The following is a 23,318-nucleotide window of genomic DNA, read 5'->3' as shown; positions in this document are numbered from 1 at the left end:
CACCACATAGAGGGCAGCACTGTTCTCTCTGGATTAAAGATGGCTGCTTGTCGAAAAGCATTTTTCAAATTATCCGCCACCACATTTCAAAGGTAAGTAGCTAAAGAGGGCAGCACTGTACTCTATAGATTAAAGATGGCGGATGACAGCTATCAAAAAAGCACGTAGCTGTCAAAAAGCACGTGGATTTGTTTATCTCGAGCTAGTGAGGTTAAGTTGGTAGCACTAAGGTTTAGGCCCGTCAAGATGGCAGCACTGCCGATGACAGGTGACGAAAGAGGGCAGCACGGTGCTCTGTAGTTTAAAGATGGCGGATGACAGCTGTCAAAAAAGCACGTGGCTGTCAAAAAGCACGTGGCTTTGTTTATCTCGCGCTAGTTAGGTTAAGTTGGTACTACTGAGGTTTAGGCCCGTCAAGATGGTAGTACTGAGGTTAGCGATGCGTTGTTGTCTGTCAAAAAGCACGTGGCTTTGTTTACAAATCTGTCAAAAAGCACGTGGCTGTCAAAAAACACGTGGCTTTGTTTACCTCATGCTAGTTAGGTTAAGTTGGCACTACTGAGGTTTAGGCCCGTCAAGATGGTAGTACTGAGGTTTGCGATGCGTTGTTGTTGATGAGAGCTGTCAAAAAGCACGTGGCTTTGTTTACAAATCTGTCAAAAAGCACGTAGCTGTCAAAAAGCACGTGGCTTTGTTTACCTCGCGCTAGTGAGGTTAAGTTGGCACTACTGAGGTTTAGGCCCGTCAAGATGGCAGTACTGAGGTTAGCGATGCGTTGTTGTCGATGACAGCTGTCAAAAAGCACGTGGCTTTGTTTACAAATTCAAATTTCCCGCGGGAGGTGGAGGAGACCTCTGGCAGGCCTCTGGCTGAGGTGGAGGTGGAGGAGGCATCTGGGAGGCCTCTGGCTGAGGTGGAGGTGGAGGTTGAGGAGGCATCTGGGAGGCCTCTGGCTGAGGTGGAGGTGGAGGTGGCCTCTGGGAGCCCGAGGTGGAGGTGGCGCCCGAACCCGCTTATTATACTACTAAAGGACACTGGTGAGTAGGCCTCTAAATAAGGACCTTAAAAGAGGTTAGTGTATTGCTTTGTGCGGAGTGTGGCGCTTTATGGGGCTGAGACGTGGACGTTGATTAAAAGGAAGAAAGAAGACTAGAAGCATTTGAAATGTGGATCTGGCGGAAGATGGAGAAAATCAGCGGGCAGGAGAAAGTAAGGAATGAGGAAGTATTAAAAAGAGTGCGTGAAGGAAGTAGAACGATATTGGAATGCATTGAAAGACGGAAGAAAAAATGATTAGGCCACTGCTTGCGACGAAACTGTGTAATAACCGAAGCATTGGAAGGTAAGTTACAAGGGAAACTGAAGAGCAGAAGGGAGAGGTATCGGTTAGTGGACAGTGTAACGGTGAATAGAAGCTAATGGGAGACAAAGAGAAAGGCTGAAGATAGAACAGCGTGAAGAATTCATACTGAAGACCTGCCGATAGGCAGACGACCAGTGATGATGGTTTGTGAATGACGAGCCCAACATCAGGTTTCATAACCCCTCTGGTATGGAGTTGAAACCCGCTCACCACCTACTGTGAAGAAGTGGGAGTACCGTTTGGTGGTGTCTGCGGGGGAGGGCTGAGTGTCGCTGTTGTGGGGGTGGGTTTTGAGTTGATGAGTTTCTGGGAGCTTGGTACTTAGGTGCAGATGTTCTTAGAATATTGCTTAGTTGACGCTTGGCATCAAGTTGTCTTCTCGTTTGCAGTTTTAAGCATTGAATGCACGAATTTTCAGGTTTTTGTAGTCTACTGGCTATTTGTGAGTTAGCGTCACTATATAAAACATCATATTAATACAATAACAGCATCATTAGAGTCCTGACTAGGTTACTTTTATTGCTAGAGGTATAATATTACTTTGAATTTTTTCAATGGATGGAGGGATCGATACACTCTTGAACTTGTCCGGAAACCTCATCAGCTCAATATTTCGACAATCACAAGACATCCGATTATAATGAATCATCAGGAAAATACGCACTGGATATTCAAGTACGTCTTCATTTTAGGAAATTCCGAACAGATCACTCTGTGTTATGTATTTTATAATATCCATGCTTTGCAGACAGGCACATGCATTCACTCCTTTAAGCAAAAGAAGGAACACTTTGATCTGAGATGGAACACGGGTTCACAATAGAGTCAACAGCACGATAAAATTGCTCGCTGTCGGGACTGAAACAATTTAGAAACAGGAAAGTATAAATTTTCGCATACAAGGACGGAACTGAACAAGAAGTAAAACAACTTGTCTTGTGCAGCCGAGAATATTTCTGTTGAGGAAGTATTTTTTTCAAAACCGCACGCATTTCGAAATTGTGAAGATATGTCCTTCAATTCGGCGTTTCATTGCGCATGTATTAGCTCAAGTTAGAAGGAAGGGTATGGTTTTGAAGGCTGCACGCTCAACCCTTTGCTGGACAGACGGATTGAAGTTTTCGAAATTTATACGTACAGAAGATTGCTTCAAATATTCTGGGTAGAAAGTGACACCAATGAAACAGCTCTCAACTAGTTAAATAAGGATAAAACGGGTTTCTAACAACCATCAAGGAACAAGGGTTCAGGCACAAAGATATCAACTTCTCCTACTCATCACCGAGAGGAAAATTGAAGGAAAACAATCTATGGGGAGACGGAAAATTTCCTGGCTCTGAGATCTGCGCCGATGGTGTGGACGAATTTTCATTGAAATTATTCTAGCCGCTGTTTCCTGAGTTATTATAATCAATCGGATCTCCAACCTTCGTATGGAGACGCGTCTTAAGAAGAAGGCAGGGAGAACATCCTCAACCAAAATTAAAAAAGGTCTGATAACAACGCAAAAATAAACGTGGGAAACAAATACTCCGACGAAGTTTCTATAACATCGGTAGTAGTTCTGGGTGATGTTAAAGGACCACTCCTAGTTACGGCGTTTATAAACGATCTGCCGAACGAAATTCGAAGTGAATGCAGAATGGGAAAAAAACATAGGCAAGGGAAGTTTCAATACTGTCTTGGACTGGACGCTCTTGTAGGGAGAGACTCATGCAAGTATCTAGGTATCCATATAAACGGAGATCTAAATGTGACACCCAAGTAGGAAGTGTAATTTCTAAAGCGTACAAGTCTTTTAACTTCGTGATGAGTGTGCTAAAGGGCACCAATTCCCAAGGAAAGGTTCAGGACTCTATTTCATTCATTAGTTCAGTCTTGGAATCTGGAGCAGCCGTATGGGATCCATACAAAACAGGACTCATTAATGAATTTAACATGGTATACAGCGAAAGGCTGCAATATTCGCGCTGAATGATTTCATACCTAGAATTAGTGTGACAAGTATAATAGAAAGACTTGGGTGGGAGATACTGGGGACTAGAAGGAAACGAACATGGTTATGTGGTATGTACGAAGGGCGTATTATATTGTTGTACACTTAATTTCTTTTTGCCCATCAGTTGTTACGTCCGCCTTCACAACATAATCTCATTGTAACTGTAGCACTGTTGCCATCGATGTGTCAGTCTCTCCAGAACTTCCTGAAACCATTCTTTCGGAGTGCTGCGTACCCATGCCTTGACAGCTGTGTCCAGTGCTGCAAAATCCGCAAAACGGCCACCACGCAGAGGTGTCATCATGTTCCCGAACATGTGATAATCACTTGGTGCCAATTCGGGAGAGTATGGTGGGTGTGGCAGCACCGTGTATCCCATTTGATCAATGGCAGCTCGTGATAAGGGAGCCATGTCTCATCACCAGTCGCAAGTTATGAAGTCGGCTGGATCTTGACGTTGCAAAAGATCTCTGCACACGTCCACACGCCTCTGTTTTTCGTCTGCAGAGAAGAGTCTAGGCACCCATGTGGATGACACCTTCCCAAACTCTAAGTGGCCGTGCATGATCCGCTGCAGGGTGTTTCGGCTAATTCCCGTAGCTGCCTCCATTTCCGTAAATATGATGCATCTGTTTCCCTTAATGACCTGTTCGACCCGGGCAATGTTGGCTGGTGTTGACACTGTCATATTTCTTCCAGAACTGGTTCCCTTGTCCACCGATGAGCGTCCTGTTTTCCAACCTTCCACCCAGTTGTAAACTGTTTTCCGTGACGGCGCATTTTCTCCACACACTGCCACCAAGCACCGTTGTATTTATGCAGTGGTCACGTCTTTTTCCATAGGAACCAGGTCGTATAGCGCTGTCCCTGACGGTTGCTTTCCATGTTGTCTGCTCCTACACTGACAATGTTGTTATGGAATGACTATGACGAGGGCATTCGTTGGCCCCTGTGCGTGTGCTGCTACTAAACGGTGGAACAAGACAGTAGTTCATCACCACCTTCAAAAGTGAAATGTGAATCATACCCGGACGTACAAGAAATGAAGTGTAAAACAATATAGTACGCCCCTCGTATAATGCCTACACGAATCAGCCAGTTTGGAGAGGGTTGAACAGTGGACTAGGAAAGCCCTGTTTAAAAGCAGGACTTATCTTCCGCATAAAGTAGAAGATAGGTAGCAGAAAGCTAATTATGGTAAATATTCGTTTGTAAATCGCGGAACTGATGATTGGAATTCATTACTTGCGGCTGTCTTAGAGCCTTTTCCCGAAAATTTAATATGCTTCAAGAATAATCTCCGGCATCCTGTGAACTGTGTATAAATTTCTATGCGATGTTGCCATATTTTACTGTAACGCTCAATCCACTATAAATTAGATAGATAGATAGATAGATAGATAGATAGATAGATAGATAGATAGATAGATAGATAGATAGATAGATAGATAGATTTACTACCATCAGGCTATTCCCAATCACAGATGGTCTACTACACCCAAACTCTATTTTCTAAAACTAACTTGTATTTACAAATAATCTTGTGATGTTTGGGACATCACTGCATGTTTTCAATTATTGAACTATATAATTAATTGATAAGATGTATATATTTAATCACTGATAGGTGATGTTTAAATTAATATGTATATATATATTGGGTTTTTATCATCCATTTCAATCATCATTTCATTTCTTTGTATCGCGGCTATAACGTATTCTGAACGAACAAATTATTGGGTAAAGTATTTCAACATCATTCATATTTATAACTTGCAGTAAATTTTCCAATAGCCGTTGTGAGGTGACCAGAGTCAACAGGCTAATTTCAGCCCATTTCCAAGAAAAGTACGTCATCTAGGTTACGATAGATCTTACCCTTTCCACCTCATGAAGAGACAGTTGATACATTATAAACGCCAACTTTTCGAACTTGGAGACCTGATACTTTATTTCAGCGGGAAAGTTCAGCCTATGTGAATGAACGTAATGAAGCAACGTGATGAGTTCACAGCAATACATAGCAGAAGGGATGAGACCTCGAATCTTACTGGACCATGTGATATGGCTGATGGAAGGAGACTTTTGAACCTATATACGTCGGAGACAAGAGCTGGAGAGGACATTTTGATTCTCACTCTTGGAAGACACTCTTACTACGATTCTACGTCTGCACATCGGAGAAGATATTAGTTCACTTCGCTTCTGAGTATTACCGTAGGATACTACTCAAAAGTTACTCTCATTGGGACTTGTTATCTCAATGACGAGAGGTGGTCAACGGGAGACCGGTTTTAACTAGTATAGGGGAGGAGAGCTTTTATTATGAATTTAGCTACGATACTGTTCCGTAATACGAAATACTACAAGTGTATTCTCTCCATGAACTTAACCCATGGTGGTTTTGCATTTAAAATTAGGACTCATTACGACTTTATGTAAGGAATACAGTAGGAAGTGTTAAAGCCAGGAAATGTAGAAGTAGGACTGGAATCCAACAACAGATGAGGCAGCCTGTACGAGAGATCCACGCATCTTCAGCTTCAAGACAACAGAGTCTACATTTGGTGAGCTTATGCTATAAGTTACTGCAAGTCTTCGCGCAACAGTTCATTTTCTTAGAGTTAATTTCATTCAATTTTTCTTTTGCTTCCGTAAGTTCAGATTTCGTTAATACGCCTTTAAGTCACGTTTTTCATCCTAATAAATAGCTGTGTTAATTTGTATGTTCTGAAATTATTATTAATGATCCTTAAATTCCAAGTTAGTGTACTTAATGATTTGTGTTCCGTTCACCTCACCCCTGGGAGTTTTTTGAGTGTCATTACGTATGATTATTATTATTATTATTATTATTATTATTATTATTATTAATTATCAACTTTCGTTTTCAAGCCATAAGCTTGAAAACTGGCGTCCTTGGGATACTGTTTATGGAGAAACAATGACATATCATTTATTTATTTTAATATTAAAGTGACCCGCCACGTTATAATTTTGTCAAACGTCTGTGGACCAAGTGGGTACGTCACAATCTCAAGCTGTAATGTTCAAAAATTAATATCATACAATACTACATAGGGATATATTATTTTGCCATATGTAATACTACCGTTTAAATTGTCTAGTAGTAATTAGGTATTAATGCATCTGTATCATTAAAGATATGTGTTAATTTACATATGAACGTGTTGTATTTACAATGGTAAGATAATAGTGTAAAACGTTTGGAATACTTAAGGTAAGTGCGAATTTGTATATGACGGAGTCGTCATGCTAAGCTATTTTTTTGTTTTTGTTTACTCCATTATCATAATTGATCATTGCCGCCGAGATATTTCACAATTGTGTAGTATCTGTTATTAATAAATAAAAATTATATGTTAGTCTTGAGCCCTACGAAGTCTTGAAACTTTATCGAAAACAGACCGGAGGGCGCGGTGATTTTCTGCTGTTACGCCGCCGAACTGGTAATCATTCCCTGCACGCCATCACTGTGCTTGGTAAGCAAGACAGGAGAGGTGTTTGTCAGGGCTGCGCTAGACCGGTAGATGGTGGTAATGGAAATGGAAGTAATATATGCACAACAGATTCAGTTATATTTTATTTATCTACACAAATATTTATACACAACATTGTTATAAACGTAGGCCAATGTGATATATTAGCTGACTAAGTTTGGATTTCATGATATGTCACATTGGAGTTTTACTTCTTCTTATCAGAACAATGTAAGTGAATTTTAAAAACATTTAACATAGGACGTCATTTCAATCTTACCTGAACGTATTTTGGCACATAGAAAGCAACATATTGCAGGAAACCAGGGAACATCAACTCAGTAAGCTACAATGAACTTCACATGTACAGTATATATGAAATAAGATCCATTACAATACTACATACATTGTTAAGTGAAACAATCGTTATATGCTATTTAAAAGTAATATTATTCGGATTTCAGATTAAATGCTGCTAAACTTATATCAGCTTGCCCTTCAGTTACTACACATAAATGTGACAAACATTGTATTTGTATCCATTGCTATTTATGTTATGACACATCATGAGATTACACGTAATTTCCATCGGAAAATATATTAATCTCAACTACATACATATATTTAGACATAATAATATTCATATTTCAGTATGAATATGACACCACTGGTAACATCCTTATAAACTGTAGTTAAACAGACGATCTATTCTTATCTACTGTAAACATTTTAAGGCATTTAAGACATCCTATCATACTTATTTTAAAAACTCAAATTCAAAATTAGTTCATGAAACGAACTAATTTTTAAGTTAAATAAGAACATTCATTATTAGTACCTACGAAACTACAACGAAATAAGTCTAAATTAGGAAACGCAATAATTTTAAGTTTTATGATATTAAATGCAGCATTGCATTAGAACGTGTGACTCTTCATTCACATATCTGTGATAAATGGTACAAAAATAATGTATAACTATGTTTTTAAAAGTTATCGCTCATTAAATCATACAATCGTTTACCATTCATTCAGAGAAGAATCTAAAATAATTTAGAGAAGGCTTTCGTTTATCAACATTTCATTCTCATGTTCGAACACCGAGCTTTATGATCTCGTCCACTTGAACATCTCCTCTCACACTTCATTGCCTTCCCAAATAGATTGTGGTTTTCGTTACTCATTGATTTGAATATCTACTGTGTATATAAGATATCTTAATTATATCTGATTATTCTCCATTTAACTCTAGACGACAAACAACAACACTTACAGTACTTCTTGAGCAGTGTTTTCCAAACACAAATGCTTCACCATTGATTTTAAGTGGGCAACTTACTTTACATGTAGTAAATCATACTACCGTGTTGCATATTAAATACCATATCAATTCACGTATATAATATCAACAATGATAATAACAAGGCTAAGAAAAATTATGGGTCTAAATACTACAAAAAATAAGGAGAGGGACTCATATCTAACAAAGAATTTTATCAAATAATGGAAGGAGTGGTTGAAATGATGAGGAAGAGAAGGTTAACTTTCTATGGACATTAGTTGAGGATGGACAATAATAGATTAAATGATTATTCAGGAAGAAGAAGAAATGGTTTCGAGAAGTGTGGTTGGATTTGGCGAAGATCGGGGTTCTGGAAGATTGTATCATGTACGGAAATTAATTTAGATAACTCATCAAAACGTCCCACGGTTTTCAGGTGTCTGGGGAAGCGCTGGTGAGAAAAAAGAGATCCTAAACAGGAGAGCAGCAGAAGGAAGTAGGAGAAAGAGTGAAATGAAACCGACAGAGAGTGAAGGAAAGAAGGCTAAACATATTGCAGAAACTTAAACGTCTTGCGTGGACGGCCAATACGAAAACAAATTATAATGGTTCGCAGACAAAGAACTACCTTCACATGAATCTCTGTCATTATTGTGATCGGTGAATGGAGTTATGAATTCTTAAGGCGAAAATGACGCTCATATACGTAGACAAGTCAATAAGTACCTGCAATTTTGCTCTAATTGTCTTTACGTTGGCTCTATGGCGTTGTGTGCTCAGCGGCCGCTAGATGGCACCATTGTCTACGTCTGTGGTAGGTTTCAGCCTTATCAGATCAGTATAGCTTGGCGCTGTTGGGACGTAAAGATGGCCGCGCAATTCTTTGTTTGCATGAAGGAAGAACAGCGTTCCGTAATCCGTTTTTTGTGATCTGAGGGTGTACCAGGAGCGGAAATTCATAGAAGTCTTAGCGCACAATACGGGGCAATGTTTTTTTCACAGCGAATGTTTACCAGTGGATTTAACAGTTCAAAAAGAGGTCGCACGAGCGTGAAGCATGAGGAAAGATCCGGGCGTCCATGTGCAGCCGTAACTGATGCCAATATTGAACAAGTGCGTGATATGTTCCTGAATAACAGACGAGTGACTGTTGACGCTGTGGCAAACCAAATGCGCATTAGCCATGATTCTGCATATGAAATCAAGCTTAAATTTTACAAAGTTCGTTCGAGATGGGTTCAGAAACAGCTCAAGCGCATTGACGTGGCTGCACTCTTATTTAATTGGGCGGAAGCAGTGCGTTTCAGCAGGTACGAAAGTATTACACTGGCAACAAACTGAAGTTGGCGTAGTTCAGGGCAGTGTTCTAGCGCCACTGTTATTTTCATTGTACTTAAATTACCTACCAGAACATATAAAAACGTGTAAATACCATTTCTACGCAGATGATATTCATCTATATATACATACAAATCCGAAAGACATCCAACTTGACATTAAAAAACTAAACGATGACCTGGAAAATATAAAAGACTGGACTAAAAATAATTCTCTTAAAGTCAATCCAATCAAATCACAAGCAATCATAATAGGATCCAAAAGTAATCATACCAAACTGAAAAGTGTTAAAATTCCCCCAATCCTACTCCACGCAACACCAATACAAATAAAGGAAACTGTGAAAAATCTTGGCCTCATTTTTGATAAGTACTTAAACAGGACTGAACACACAACAAAAATATGCCAACGAGTATTCCTTTCTTTGCACTCTCTTAAACGTTTACGGGATCTCCTTCCACTAAATACGAGAAAGTTACTTGCTCAAAGCTTAATTCTACCCATCTTCGATTATGGTGACGTAATGTACAACCTAAACACCACGCTCAACGCTAAACTTCAGCGGGCTTATAATACATGCGTCCGTTTTGTACTAAATATGCCCAGGTATTGTCATATATCATCTTGTCTTGAACAGCTGTCGTGGTTATGTTTGGTGGAGAGAAGGAACCTTCACTCTATTTCGCTTGTTCACAACATTCTCCGTACAGACACACCAAGTTATCTGAGAATGGATCTCAAATACTTGACATCTCCAAACAGTATACCTACAAGGTCAGAAACCTCTTCCTTGCTGAGCTTCCCAATTTACTGCACGACCGGGTACGGCAACTCATTCTTACCTGCAACCATACGCTCTTGGAATTCCCTTCCGGCTGTAATTAGAGAAATATATAGTAGAAATGTATTTAAAAAATATGTTATAAATGTTACATAGACTTAAGAAATTAGTATTTAATGTTTTTCAATGGTAACTTTCAGATTAGTTTATAACTATTATTTAAGTTTAATTTTATAATTAATTATATGTAATTAGAAATCTTAATACTCTGTAGCTTGTACAATGTATCGGATATAAGATGGCTTGGCATAACATCAGGCTTCATAGCCTGAGCCGCGCCATGTAAAACAAGTCAATAAATAAATAAATAAATAAATAAATAAAATGAAGAGCCGAAGAGCAATCATGTGAGAATCGTCAGCACCTAGTGGACAATCACTGTAACGAAAGTGAAACATATCTGAATCGGATCGTCACTGGAGATGAAACATGGGTTCAACACTTCGAACCAGAGAGCAAACATAAAAAAATGGAATGGATGCATCCGCTGTGGCAAAAAAAATTGTCCCCACATTGTGCTGAAATACTTTTATGAATTTCCGCGCTCCTGGCACTCCCTCAAACCACGAAAACGGATTACAGAGCTCTGTTCTTCCTTGGTGCAAACAGAGAGTGGCAACAGCGCAAGCTATACTGATCTGATAACGCTGAAACCTACCACAGACGTAGGTAACTGTGCCATCTAGCAGCCGGTGAGCACACAATTCTATAGAGCCAACCTAAAGACAATTAGAGTAAAATTGATGATACTTATTGACTTGCTCTCGTAAATATGTTGATTCAAACATGCAGAATATAGGTGTCATTTTCGTGTATAATATATCACGTGGAATGTATGAATAAAAAAGTGGTGTCAAATGTTCTTTCGGGGTAATCAAAAGATAATAAATATATCTTTGAATAATTGAAACTCAAATTGATGACGGCTAATTTATTTACATCTAACGAATCGTTTCCGGGAGTCGACTAATGTAGGATTCATTGCATAGAGAGGGGAAAACTAATCGAGGACCTGTGAAAGTACCACGACTTAAATAATCAGTTATCCAGAGTATCATGAGACCTCTTTGATAAAAGATCCTCCTATATGTCTCTCAGTCACGGCCATTCATCAATACTTCACATTACAGCCTGCAAGATTGCTAGGTAACATCGCAGCACACATTTTGTATCTCTGTGTTCTAGAGTCCGGATTATGAGGTGCTGATAGGTTAGAATGCAAACTTACTGAAGCCAGTAACAAGTATATCCTACACTGTACAGCGGTTATGCTATGACATTTGCATATATATTAGAGGTACAGCCTATAGATTCGTTCCTACTATTCCTACATTATGGTACAACAGGTTGCATGACACTTCCTACAAACCAAATTACTTTGCATTCTAACCTATTACCACCTAAAAATCCGAGGTATAGACTTATGACGAACCCCAGCCGTAAGACATATTTATGTCAAACTATTCCCGGCTTATTTATGACATCGGTCTTCTTCCAAATGGCAGTATAAATACAACAAGATACACCCTGTGGTAAGTCTGTCTCCCTCGAACACTTGCTTGACCCGAGTGACAATCTTTTCATTTCCGTTATTTTTATCTTTTTCTTCCGTGTCGTCTTTATTAACATCAACCTGGAGAACAACGGTAACGCATTAATCATCGCTAAGCTCTTCGTTGGTGACCTTAGTTTTAGTTTGTCAAGCCGTAGCGAAACATCCAATAGCAGTGTTGTAGTGTGCCTTGCAACTCTAGCACACTAGCCCTTTCCTTGCCAAATTATTTCAGAAATGAATTTTGGGGAACTAAACATGTTCTTGTAATGATGTAATGTCAAGGAATGAGAGAATATTTAAAAAAAAGTCAGACACTTCAACTGTGAAAAAAAATGTGGGAACTATATATCCCAATGGCTGTCAGTATGCCTGAGTGACACAAAGGTGGAAACCTATACTTCCATATAACCAAACGTTAGTACGCACAATTCAGGACATAGAATGTGAATATGTGCATTCTTCTTATACCACACAGAAGTATAACTAATTTGCAATGAATTCAGCTGTAACCATCATTTCAGGTAGAATAAATGGTGTGCAAAGTGAAAGCCAAACGAATCATACATCCACAATTACATATTGGAAAGGTAATTTGAACATATTTATTGGTCATGAAACAAGCTACTAATACATTACATTTTACTTTTCATGGAATTTTTGGAACTCACTAGCATAATGAAATGAAATAAAATAACCAAAGGATTCTGGAGATGAATAATCATGGCAAGATGAAGAACTTATGTTCCCGTGTTTCACTTTTATATAAATCCTATTTATTTACCCGTACTGAGAAAAGAAATATGCTCAATCTATGTCTGAAGCACTACAGAATAATTTATGATAACGTATATAGCTTAGAATTACTAACATCCATCTTTCTGGTGCAGAAAATATCTTCACTTCCCTAAAATGCGCAATCCTGGCAGCCAATTCACTACACACATGTAAACAAACACATCCATCAACCGACAAACTGAAAATATACTAGTGCAGAATTTCTTCTAGATCTTCTGATGTCCACACCAGGTAGCAGCACAATGCAAATGTGGGAATCAGGTCACCCAATGGCCCAATATGGGAAAATGTTAGTGGGAATTATATCACTCACTGGCCAAGAAAGGGCTAGTGTACTATTGAACTTAAACGTGTAAAAGAGAACTGTTCATCCAAAAAAAAATTACGTCAATCGGCCATTTAACACGTACATCTATGAAATTCGTTACACCGAAGCGCACTGATCAGTTGTTAATAGCTCATTGCTCGCTATTTTGTTGTGACAGGGAAAAATAATAGAGGCGTTGACTCATTTCATGATATGCCAAGTACAGTGGGCGAGCGGTTGGATATCACGAGGAATCGGATAATCCGAGGTAACCTGAAGTGATCACTCTGATAATTTGGCCATGATAATGCAGTATTCCTAAAGTGAAATAAAAATTAAAACTATAGGATCTGGAATCATGTTTTCAACCCCAGTTTTATCACTGTATGAACATACGCCTTTACGATGTACGCAAAACATGTTTAGGAAATATCTATAACGAACAATAGTTTGTGCAGATATCGTACGTAATAAAATTTCAATTGTGGAACTAAATTATTATCCATGATGTATTATGTATGGCACATGGAAAGAATTCTCTTCGATCTTTAAACTACCGGCATAGAATTTAAGAATACCATCCATAAATGCAAAATAATGTTTCAGTTTCACTCATTTAAGGATTAAATATGTATTAACTGTATTACGGATTCTGAACAAAGTAAAATATTTCCTTGGTGACGCATTCTGGTTTTGAAAACACTGCGTTCGAGGACGTATGAACATCAGTATCTGAGCACTTACGTGTTTACTTATCCCTAGTAACAAATCATTCACAAACTCCTCTTCATTTCCAAACTCACATGGGAACAAAAGTCTTACGCAGATTTTCTCACCTTGTTTAATTCATGAGTTCAGGAATTTCAGGACCAAAACTTGTCCTTATACCTTATAGTTCAGCAGTACTATGACTTAAGGAAGAATTTACTGAATATTACTGAACCAAGTTCAACTCGCAGTAATGCTTAGTTATTTACCCGGGTACGAACGTGATTGTTTTATACTCAAATATACCTATAACACCCTTTCTTTCCTTTTAAGGCATGTTTACAGTACGTATTTATCCCGTGATTCTCAAACATATTTTTTCTTATATATCTTATATCTTATATATCGTATTTAATATAAGATATTATTCAAAAATATCTCCGCTTTAGGTGATCAGTATTGCAGTAAGTGCGAAAAGACTAGCAGAAATGTTTGCTGAAATAATATATGTACAGACAGGCGACCCTTACGATTTTTTTTCAGATCTTCTACTAAATTATTTCCTAGAATCATTTCTCGAGTTATAACCGATCACAAAATGTTTATCACCAATCGAGTTCAGTGTCCAGTTGGACCTGGTTCAGGTACTGCCTCGGTGAGGTATTAAGAAGGGAAGTAGATACAAATCTTACTATGGTTTATTTTAAAAATGCTCCTTGGTTTAGGAGATCTCACCCAGCTATTAGGGATCAGATGTCTAAGAATACCGAGCGAGTTGGCTACTTGGATTGGGTCATGTAGCTGTTCGCTCGCATTCGAAAGATAGTGGATTCAAAACTCTGACGGTGATATTCCGTGGTTTCACATTTTTACATCAGGTAAATTAATTAAGATCGCTAATCCTAATCCCATCCTATTCCATCGACGCTATATAATCCGTCCCTGTCGGTGCGACGTAAACCAATTGTTATTATTTATTTACAATTTGTTTTGCGTCGCAGGTCTTATGGCAACGATAAGAAAAGGAAGAACTAGAGGTGGGAAGTGGCCTTAATTAATATGTGAAAATGTGAAACCATGGAAAACCATCTTCAGTGCCGCCGAATACATGCTGACAGCTATGTGACCCAAACCATTCAGTTTTCAACAAAACCTGCCGGCATATAGGTCTACAGTACGTTCAGTAGATAAACATCATAGGCACTTATCCTTTTTTCCTCCCCGAAGATATTTTCCAGAAGTAGGAAATATACGTCATTGGAAAATGTCATTTCCGTAACATACATTTTAGAACAGAACTACACATGATTCATGCACGTGTAAAGCGCACTGTACAAGTACGCAAAGTGGCTGGGTCGAACCGTACTCTGCACCTTGCCGTAGCCGGCAGATTAAGTCGCCCTAACCTTGAGTCCATTCTCATACCTTCCCCACCAAATGCAGATGAGTTTTCTCGTGCTTCTTGCCTCTCTACGTAGTTACATGAATACTCCTGAAAAAATCATCATAACTGATTGGAAAATAAATGATAATTAAAAACTTCACACCTTTAAAACATTTGTACCTAAAATAAACAGAATTACACACATTTGCGATTTGTTTTATTTCCTAAGTTAATTCTATTACAATATAAGGACCGAGCTCGATAGCTGCAGTCGGTTAAGTGCGGCCAGTATCCAGTATTCGGGAGATAGTGGATTCGAACCCCACTGTCGGCAGTCCTGGTTTTCCCGTGGATTCCCATTTTCACACTAGGCAAAAGCTGGGGCTGTACTTTAATTAAGGCCACGGCCACTTCCTTCCTTCCCAATCCTAGCCCTTTCCTATCCCATCGTCGCTATAAGACCTATCTGTGTCGGTGCGACGTAAAGTAACTTATTAAATATGTATGTATGTATGTATGTATGTATGTATGTATGTATGTATTTATGTATGTATGAAGGTACCCACTGTTCATGATTATTATTTATATTGATCTACTGCACAATGTTAGAAAATGCGAGACGTAAAATCACCAGCCCCTTCAATACAATAAAATTTGCAATATATGTAAAGAAGTCATTTACATGTTTGCAACTAATCCTCCATTTGCAGTACTGTAGTTTTTCTTCAACTATTCTGTAAATGTCGGAAAATATAGTTCGACACACAGACAATCTTAAAATGATTGTCAGATTCGCATCGGACCAACTTGGTCGATATCTCGTCTTGGTACGTCTTAGAAATGAAGCCCGACTCGTTGGCTGAATGGTCAGCGTACTGGCTTTCGGTTCAGAGGGTCCCGGGTTCGATTCCCGGCCGAGTCAGGGATTTTTCCTTCATTGGTTAATTCCAATGGCTTGGAGGCTGGGTGATTTTGCTGTCCCCAGCATCCCTGCAACTCACACACTGTACATAACACCATCCTTCACCACAATAATACGCAGTTTCCCACACATGGTAGATGCCACCCACCCTCATCGCGGGGTCTGCCTTAAAAGGACTGCACTCAGCTAGGAATAGCCACACGAAATTATTATTATATTATTATTATTATTATTATTATTATTATTATTATTATTATTATTATTATTATTAGAGCCGAAAGGATTTGAGTTCAGCAGAACGCGTTTAATTGATGTTGAGCCTCACACCGGCATTGCACACTGTGCGTTGTGCCCGGCTTGCACACCTTTGCTTTATAAGTAATTGCATGGCAGATCTTTATCGCATGCTTCTAAAAGAAGAATTTACTTGGTCCACCGTTCAATACAACATTAGGGAAAACGTTTTAGAGTATGGATACGTAGTGGAAAAATATTTTCTATTATTACACCAGTACATATTTCGACGCCAATCGGGTCATCCCCAGCAGGTTCACAGTCACATTGATCAAAGACATTCCATAAAATTACTGAAAAATAATAATACCTAAAATAGACGATATTATGCTTTAATAAAATAAACATTAAAATGTAGTGCTAACAATATAAAAAAACTACTTGTGATATGTTATAATACTAAACATATTTTAACACTGAAAGTCATTGTGAACTGTGAAGTGTCAATCATAATATCCTCTATTTTCAGATTTAATGTTTTTAATATACACCATTTTATTCCTTGAATGAACTTAAGGTTGGTTTATTGCATTCCTATGACGTTGCAGAATTGTAGATGTTTTCTTATTGGTGGACCGGTACTCAAGTTACACTGAAAGGAAACTCCTTGTTTTTATCGTGTTTCACATGGGACCAAAATTATAGGGTTAAATGCCAAATATGAAAATATCATTTATTGGTTTGACTTTTTGATATTTTATTTAGAGTCTAAGGAGAGAATAAATTAAACACTTTTGTGAGTGGTTTTTTTCCTAATGTTGTATTGAAAGGTGGACCGTGTAAATTCTTCTTTTGGAAGCATACAATTTGTAAGTAAATACGGAAACATCATGGGATTTATTATAATTCTGTAACATTTAGCGTTTAACTAGTCCCCATTCTCCTCGACTCGGCCTTAAATCCAACCGAAGCCAATGACTTACCGTCTGTGCTATCGGGTTAAAGATTATTACTGTATAATAATAACTAGTCCCCGTATTTTATGCGGTAATAGGTTAGAATGCAAACATGTTTGGTTATTAGATGGTATCATCTAGGCTGCTGTTCTGTAATGTAGAAGGGAGTAACATAAATTCTAGGGGTTATGATGAGCCAAACCCCTAATATTTATGCAAAACTCATAGCATAACCGTTGTTCAGATTAGTGTATACTTGTTACTGGCTTCCGAGCTCTAAATTAATAATAACTCTCGTATACTTCGAACACCCTTCGTAACTTGTATTTCTGTATATATGAGAATCTAGATTAAGATAAAACTTTGCTAGTTAACAAAAAAACATTATTAAAGTAATTACTAAAGCATTTCCCTTAGCAGAAATGTGTTAAAATGCATTATTCTTCGTTCCTAGTCATAGCACTGCAGACTATATTAAAAAAATACTTAAATAACTTGATATTAGGTTACACATATTAGGTAACATTCCAAAAATATTCCAAAACGATACATTTTAAAGGAGGATAGTCACAGATCGTAGTTTTAAGCTCACAATATTTGGAAGTATATGCGAGGAAATTCTGCATATAATCACACTTTTAAAAAGTATTTCATTCAGTAAAATAATTAGTATTTATTAATTCTTATATATACGTAGTTATCACTCGTTTTATTTATTTCCTGCACATATTTTCCAGTATTTTGAGAAGATTAATCTTATGTTTGAGATAAGAATTGACACAGTCATCACTTATCGTAACATTCACATTAACTCACGCAGATAATTTATACCATTGTCACAATGAAACACAACTTTACACATCAATGTCTAGTTTAATTTTCCATAGTTGGATGGAGTTCATTGAGAGTATGATAAACTCCCAGTGATATTAAACAAATATATCCACCACATTCAATACATTCTTGCTAAGCACAACGGATACGGTTCCTGAAATCTGCAAGGGAAGGGTAAGTGACTTATAATTGGTCTATCATTTAGTTCTAGTACTAGGTATCTCGGTAAAAATCCGTGGTCGCAAAAAATGAATGTGTTAACCGGATTAACACTAATAATTTCAAATCTATAGTAGCTAGCAAAAGTACAGTAATTGATTTAAAAGGAGGAAGATCCTAAGAATCAACCCAAACAGCTTCAAGGTCAGATGGTACAATAGTGAGTGGCACCTCATTTGGTGGTTAAATCAGTGGTCGTAGCATGAAGGACAGCAATCTGATAACATGAAATGCAAGAATATCATTGATTTCATGTACTTGAAATTTGTGAGAATACTTGATGTGGTACGTGAAACAAATTGAGAAATGTTTAACTATGAAAATTTCGCGGATGTTTGAGTATATTAATTTAATGTAGATTCAGGGCTACCACAAGTGAAATAAATGAATTAAATAAGCCACAATATTCGAAAATGAGGTTTAGGGACACTATGCAAAAGGGCAAAAGGTAAGATATCATGGGTGGCCGAGCACCACATGCAGCAACCGAGTACGTCTACCGCTCCCGTCTACCCTATGAAGACACTCAGGAAGATGTTACTGAAACGACGAAGATTGGTAACAATGTTGTGACATCCTTTGCAAAAGTAGAGCCTGAGTAAATCTGCATTATGAGCAGTCATTTACTTCCAACATCCACCCAACACCCATGCGACGAATCTTACACCATGAGACCAGAAGCACTTGACTTCTTAGCGATTACAGTCATCAGACGGGCTAAGTATATTGTAAACATCTTATACAGTAAAATGTACTCTAATTCGTATACACTTACTTTCAAGTAATACACAAAGAATAGTTTGAAGATAGAATAGAGAGTAGTTATTTTATATAGCGATAACAAGCATGACTTAACCCAGATTGTGCTAACGTTCTTCTAGAACATGGGTGGTCAATTGAATTACACAGCGTGCCATTTCTTATGTTGAGAGTTTCGAAAAGCCACCTCTCCATCTAGATTTTTTCTTCATAAAGCGTTAACAGTAAGATACTTGTCTATTATTACAAGGCTGATAATATGCTAAATAATATTATTTAAATTTAATTTTGTTCTTAATTTAGTGAGATAGCTTTATTAAGTTTGCAGTTTTTCAAAATTAGTTAAACACAAATTTAGAGCATATCGTCTCGCTTATCGTCACCTAAGAAGCAATAACTCGTATCTCACAATGCTTTTCCTATCCATTCTGTTCCTTAAGACATGTCATGCCCCCAGCCACTTGTGGATATGCAGTTTATATGAACAATTTTCGTAGTATTCAGTTTACTGTTTTTACGTGTAAAGGAAAATGAATCCTACCGTGCAGAACTGTAGGGATGTACGTTCGCACGGCGTATTTACGCACCTACAGTGTAATGTATATAAAGTTCATTTTCCTTTATACGCAGGCATACCAAAATGAACACAAGTGCGATAGTTCTGATGGATTGCAAATCCATACTCGGCTGGGAGGAGTGAGCAGTCTCAAGGTAAATAACGGACAGGAAGGGCATTGTGGCATGCGAGGTATTGCTTCTTAGGCGTCGTTATACTTGCACAAACCATTGAAATAAGGTGTAAAGGAATGATAAAATTTAACAACGTATCCTTAGATTGTTATCTTAAAACCATCATTCCGTTTAGTTACTTGTATTCGTATTTCAGTCTCACCTGTAACAATATTAAGGCAAAAGGCTTGGCTAGGTTAAACTTTCAGATAAATATTTTTCGTGAATTATGACAGAAACGTATTTGACTTCAATGCGTGGTTAGTAACTGTCATCTCTTCAGATGATAAGCCGTACTTAGTTCTCTCCTCCTCCTTCTTGTAATTCCTCTCTCATTCGTAGGTGTGGCTTGTCGAAAAATTTAATACTACGTAATGTTAATTTCGCTGTTGAAATAAGCATCAGTGCTGCTCCTGCTTATAAAGAAGCATTCTTAATTACATATTTATATGTATTGTGTTAACTAATTTGAGCTGATGCGTTTCATGAATGACATGACTCTGGATGTTCATATTTAATATGATATTATTATATTTACATATTTAACAATGTTTACTAAAACAATAATTATTATCCCGTCCATCCGGCCGTTCTAGTAGACCGATTTGCTTTATTCTCTTTTTTATTCTCTCCGTAATTACCTGCCGGTGAATCGTCAGGAATTGACTGGTTCCTAAGTTCAGCCAACTTTCCTAAATAGAATCACTAAACGACTGTACTTCGCGGGCTGCACATGGTTAAGGAGCAAGGCCTTAAGGTAAAGATGTCGTCGAAGCTAAACGATTAAGAATGACAGGCGTCTGTAGGCAAAACTACAGTTTCAACCACACTTGGTTCACATATGATTTAACACTATATAGAGAGAAATACTGTGGGGATAAGGCACCTACCTCCAGCACCCCTTAGGGTGAAGTGGAGAGGGAGTGACGTGTAAATGTAATCGAAAACGATCTATGTTAGTATCGAAATACATAATTTTCGGGGGCGCTAAGAAGAGTGGCACTCTGGATACCGTTAATGCATCCATCGATATTTGGGATGCAAAGGGGTGAAAATAAAAATGTCCAAATTTACCGTGATTACGTATGTATGTGTGCATGTTTCAGCATAGCTCTCAGACAAATTTGGTACGCATGTGACTTACTATATGGAGAAAAAATACTACAGTAGTAAGACACTCCAAGTACCTATAGGTTTGGGGATTGAGAGGGAGTGACATGAAGAAACCATCAAAAATTACCAATATTAGTGTCGGGATTGGGGATTTCTGAGATTAATTGTGACACTCTGGATGCCGTTTAAGTCAAATTTCAGCCTCCGTCGGCATAGGGGTCAGAAGAGTTGAAAAAGAAAATGCCCAAACTGACCTAGATTAGTGTTGAGTCCACAATTCTCGGGTTCGCTAGGATAATTGGTGACAGAATGACAGTTGGAATCGTGAACATCATATTTATAACGCGACGTATAAGTACAATTATCAGTTATTTTTATTATTTGTCCGAAAGTATCATCTACTTCCCAAGGTCAAACTTCCACGCGAAGTAAAATAATCTAAAATTAAATTTTTAAGTTAAACCCCAAACAATAACTCTAAAACTACAAAATAGAATGTAAAATAACAATCTACGTTACAATAATGAATTGTAAAGAAATTTTACTTGACAATTAACGGGTAATATATAACCTAAAAGTGAACATTCAAAAAATGTACCCCGGCAATGCACAGAGCAACTTATAACGAATGCTGTGGAGAAGTACGAGTCCCCTAGGAGTACTTGAAAATCTTTTCAGTGGAGAAATAACATGGTAAATTTCGAATAGATAACTAACTATTGAATTCCAGAGCTCTCTAATTCATCGATGTTTATAATTGTTTTCGAAAATACATCACCATTTCCATATTTACTGTAGGACAGCATTCGGCACAGTTATCTGACTGTAATAAAGAGCTACTCAAATGCCACTCTCTAGCAGAGCCACTTTTCTTCGTGTATCACACAAGCGTACGACTTCCCCACTTTATAGGTGCTAAAGGAAAGATACTTCAAGTTTGTGTAAAATGAGGTCTATATTCTAGACGGTTCACATTGTGTAATTAGGAATGGCTCTCCGCAAGGTCCAACAACGCCATCCGCTCATGCAGTGCTACCCTCTTATGAATTCAATATATAATACATGTAATGGAAATAATGTTTGTTCTCCGTGATACTTAAAATAATTCATTATTGATGGAATGATCAAATCATAGAACAAATTGTCTCCGAAACAAAATATGACAAAATAAAGGGTTCATTTAAAAGTAATTAAAGATGGAATGAGTGCTCATAATGAGTTACAGTAAGAAGAGAAAAACTATAAAAAATAACGTCATATTGAATGAGACTTCATCAAGAGCTACCTCAAGAAAGAACTGGCATTTCTGTCACACAAATACTGTAATTAATTATTTAAAGATCTTCTTTGTCAGTATAATGCAAAACCCAGTATATTTTCTAATACATCAAATACACACAAATACAAGATTGGACATAACTTGAAGTTTATTTATGCTTGAAATTTTTAATGTTTTATTGTTAGTAAGCAGTTTCATGTTAGGGCACAATATTTCAAAGGTCTAATACATTCAAGTGATTCTAACTTTAAGCTGAAGAAGAGAATATTAATTGATTCCTGAAACATGTACTTATATCTTTATGTATTTGATGTATTAACAAATATGCAAGGTTTTGCATTGTATTGACAAGGGGGATTTTTATAACAGTGATTTAAGTCTATACGGACAACAGGTGGCCATTATGATCAAAATTATACATATATACAAACGCTGCACAAATCATACAAAGAGTGCACTTAATTTTATTTGAAAATATCCATTTTGTATTTAATGCAAGACTCTTGAACATACTGAACAGCTCCATTTGTATTATATTCTTTGTCCGGCTCGGAAATTGTTGTCATTCTATGTATATTGTGTAAAGGTTAACGATGTTTGAAATACATTACAGTATTGCAGACATGATATGGGCTTTTGGCCTTACGCCATTTCAAGGTGAAACTTTTTACGTTTCGCAGAAAACATTGATCCGCGTCTCGATTGTTCACGAGGAGGACTTCTACAACAATGAGGATTTGAATTTGAGATTGTTTTTCCATTGGAGCTGTAGTGGTTCGCTCATTCGTCACCAGGTGGCTTGCTGTATGCTGGCACAGCGCTCCAAGTGGGAGCTGACGGCAACATTAAGCTCCAATTAAGATGTTTCTATCACACCGTGTGTGCAAGAGGAGTAATAGAGAGGACGTCAGACGAATCAAGGACGAATGTAGTAGAAGAAATAAATAAATAAATAAATAAATAAATAAATAAATAAATAAATAAATAAATAAATAAATAAATAAATAAATAAATAAATAATAACTAATGAAATAAAATGAAATGTAACGAGAAATTGAATTGACAATTTGAAGAAGTTAAACACAAATTGGTGACTATTTTACTCCCCGGTAGTAATGGGCATTCTTAGGAAATGCCGTGTTTCAAGAAGATATAAATTAATATTTCCAGTAACCGCAATGTACTTGAGCATACATTTTTTA

The sequence above is a fragment of the Anabrus simplex genome, chromosome 6 (assembly GCF_040414725.1).
Source record: "Anabrus simplex isolate iqAnaSimp1 chromosome 6, ASM4041472v1, whole genome shotgun sequence".
Classification (NCBI taxonomy): domain Eukaryota; kingdom Metazoa; phylum Arthropoda; class Insecta; order Orthoptera; family Tettigoniidae; genus Anabrus; species Anabrus simplex.
This window is presented reverse-complemented; position numbering follows the sequence as displayed.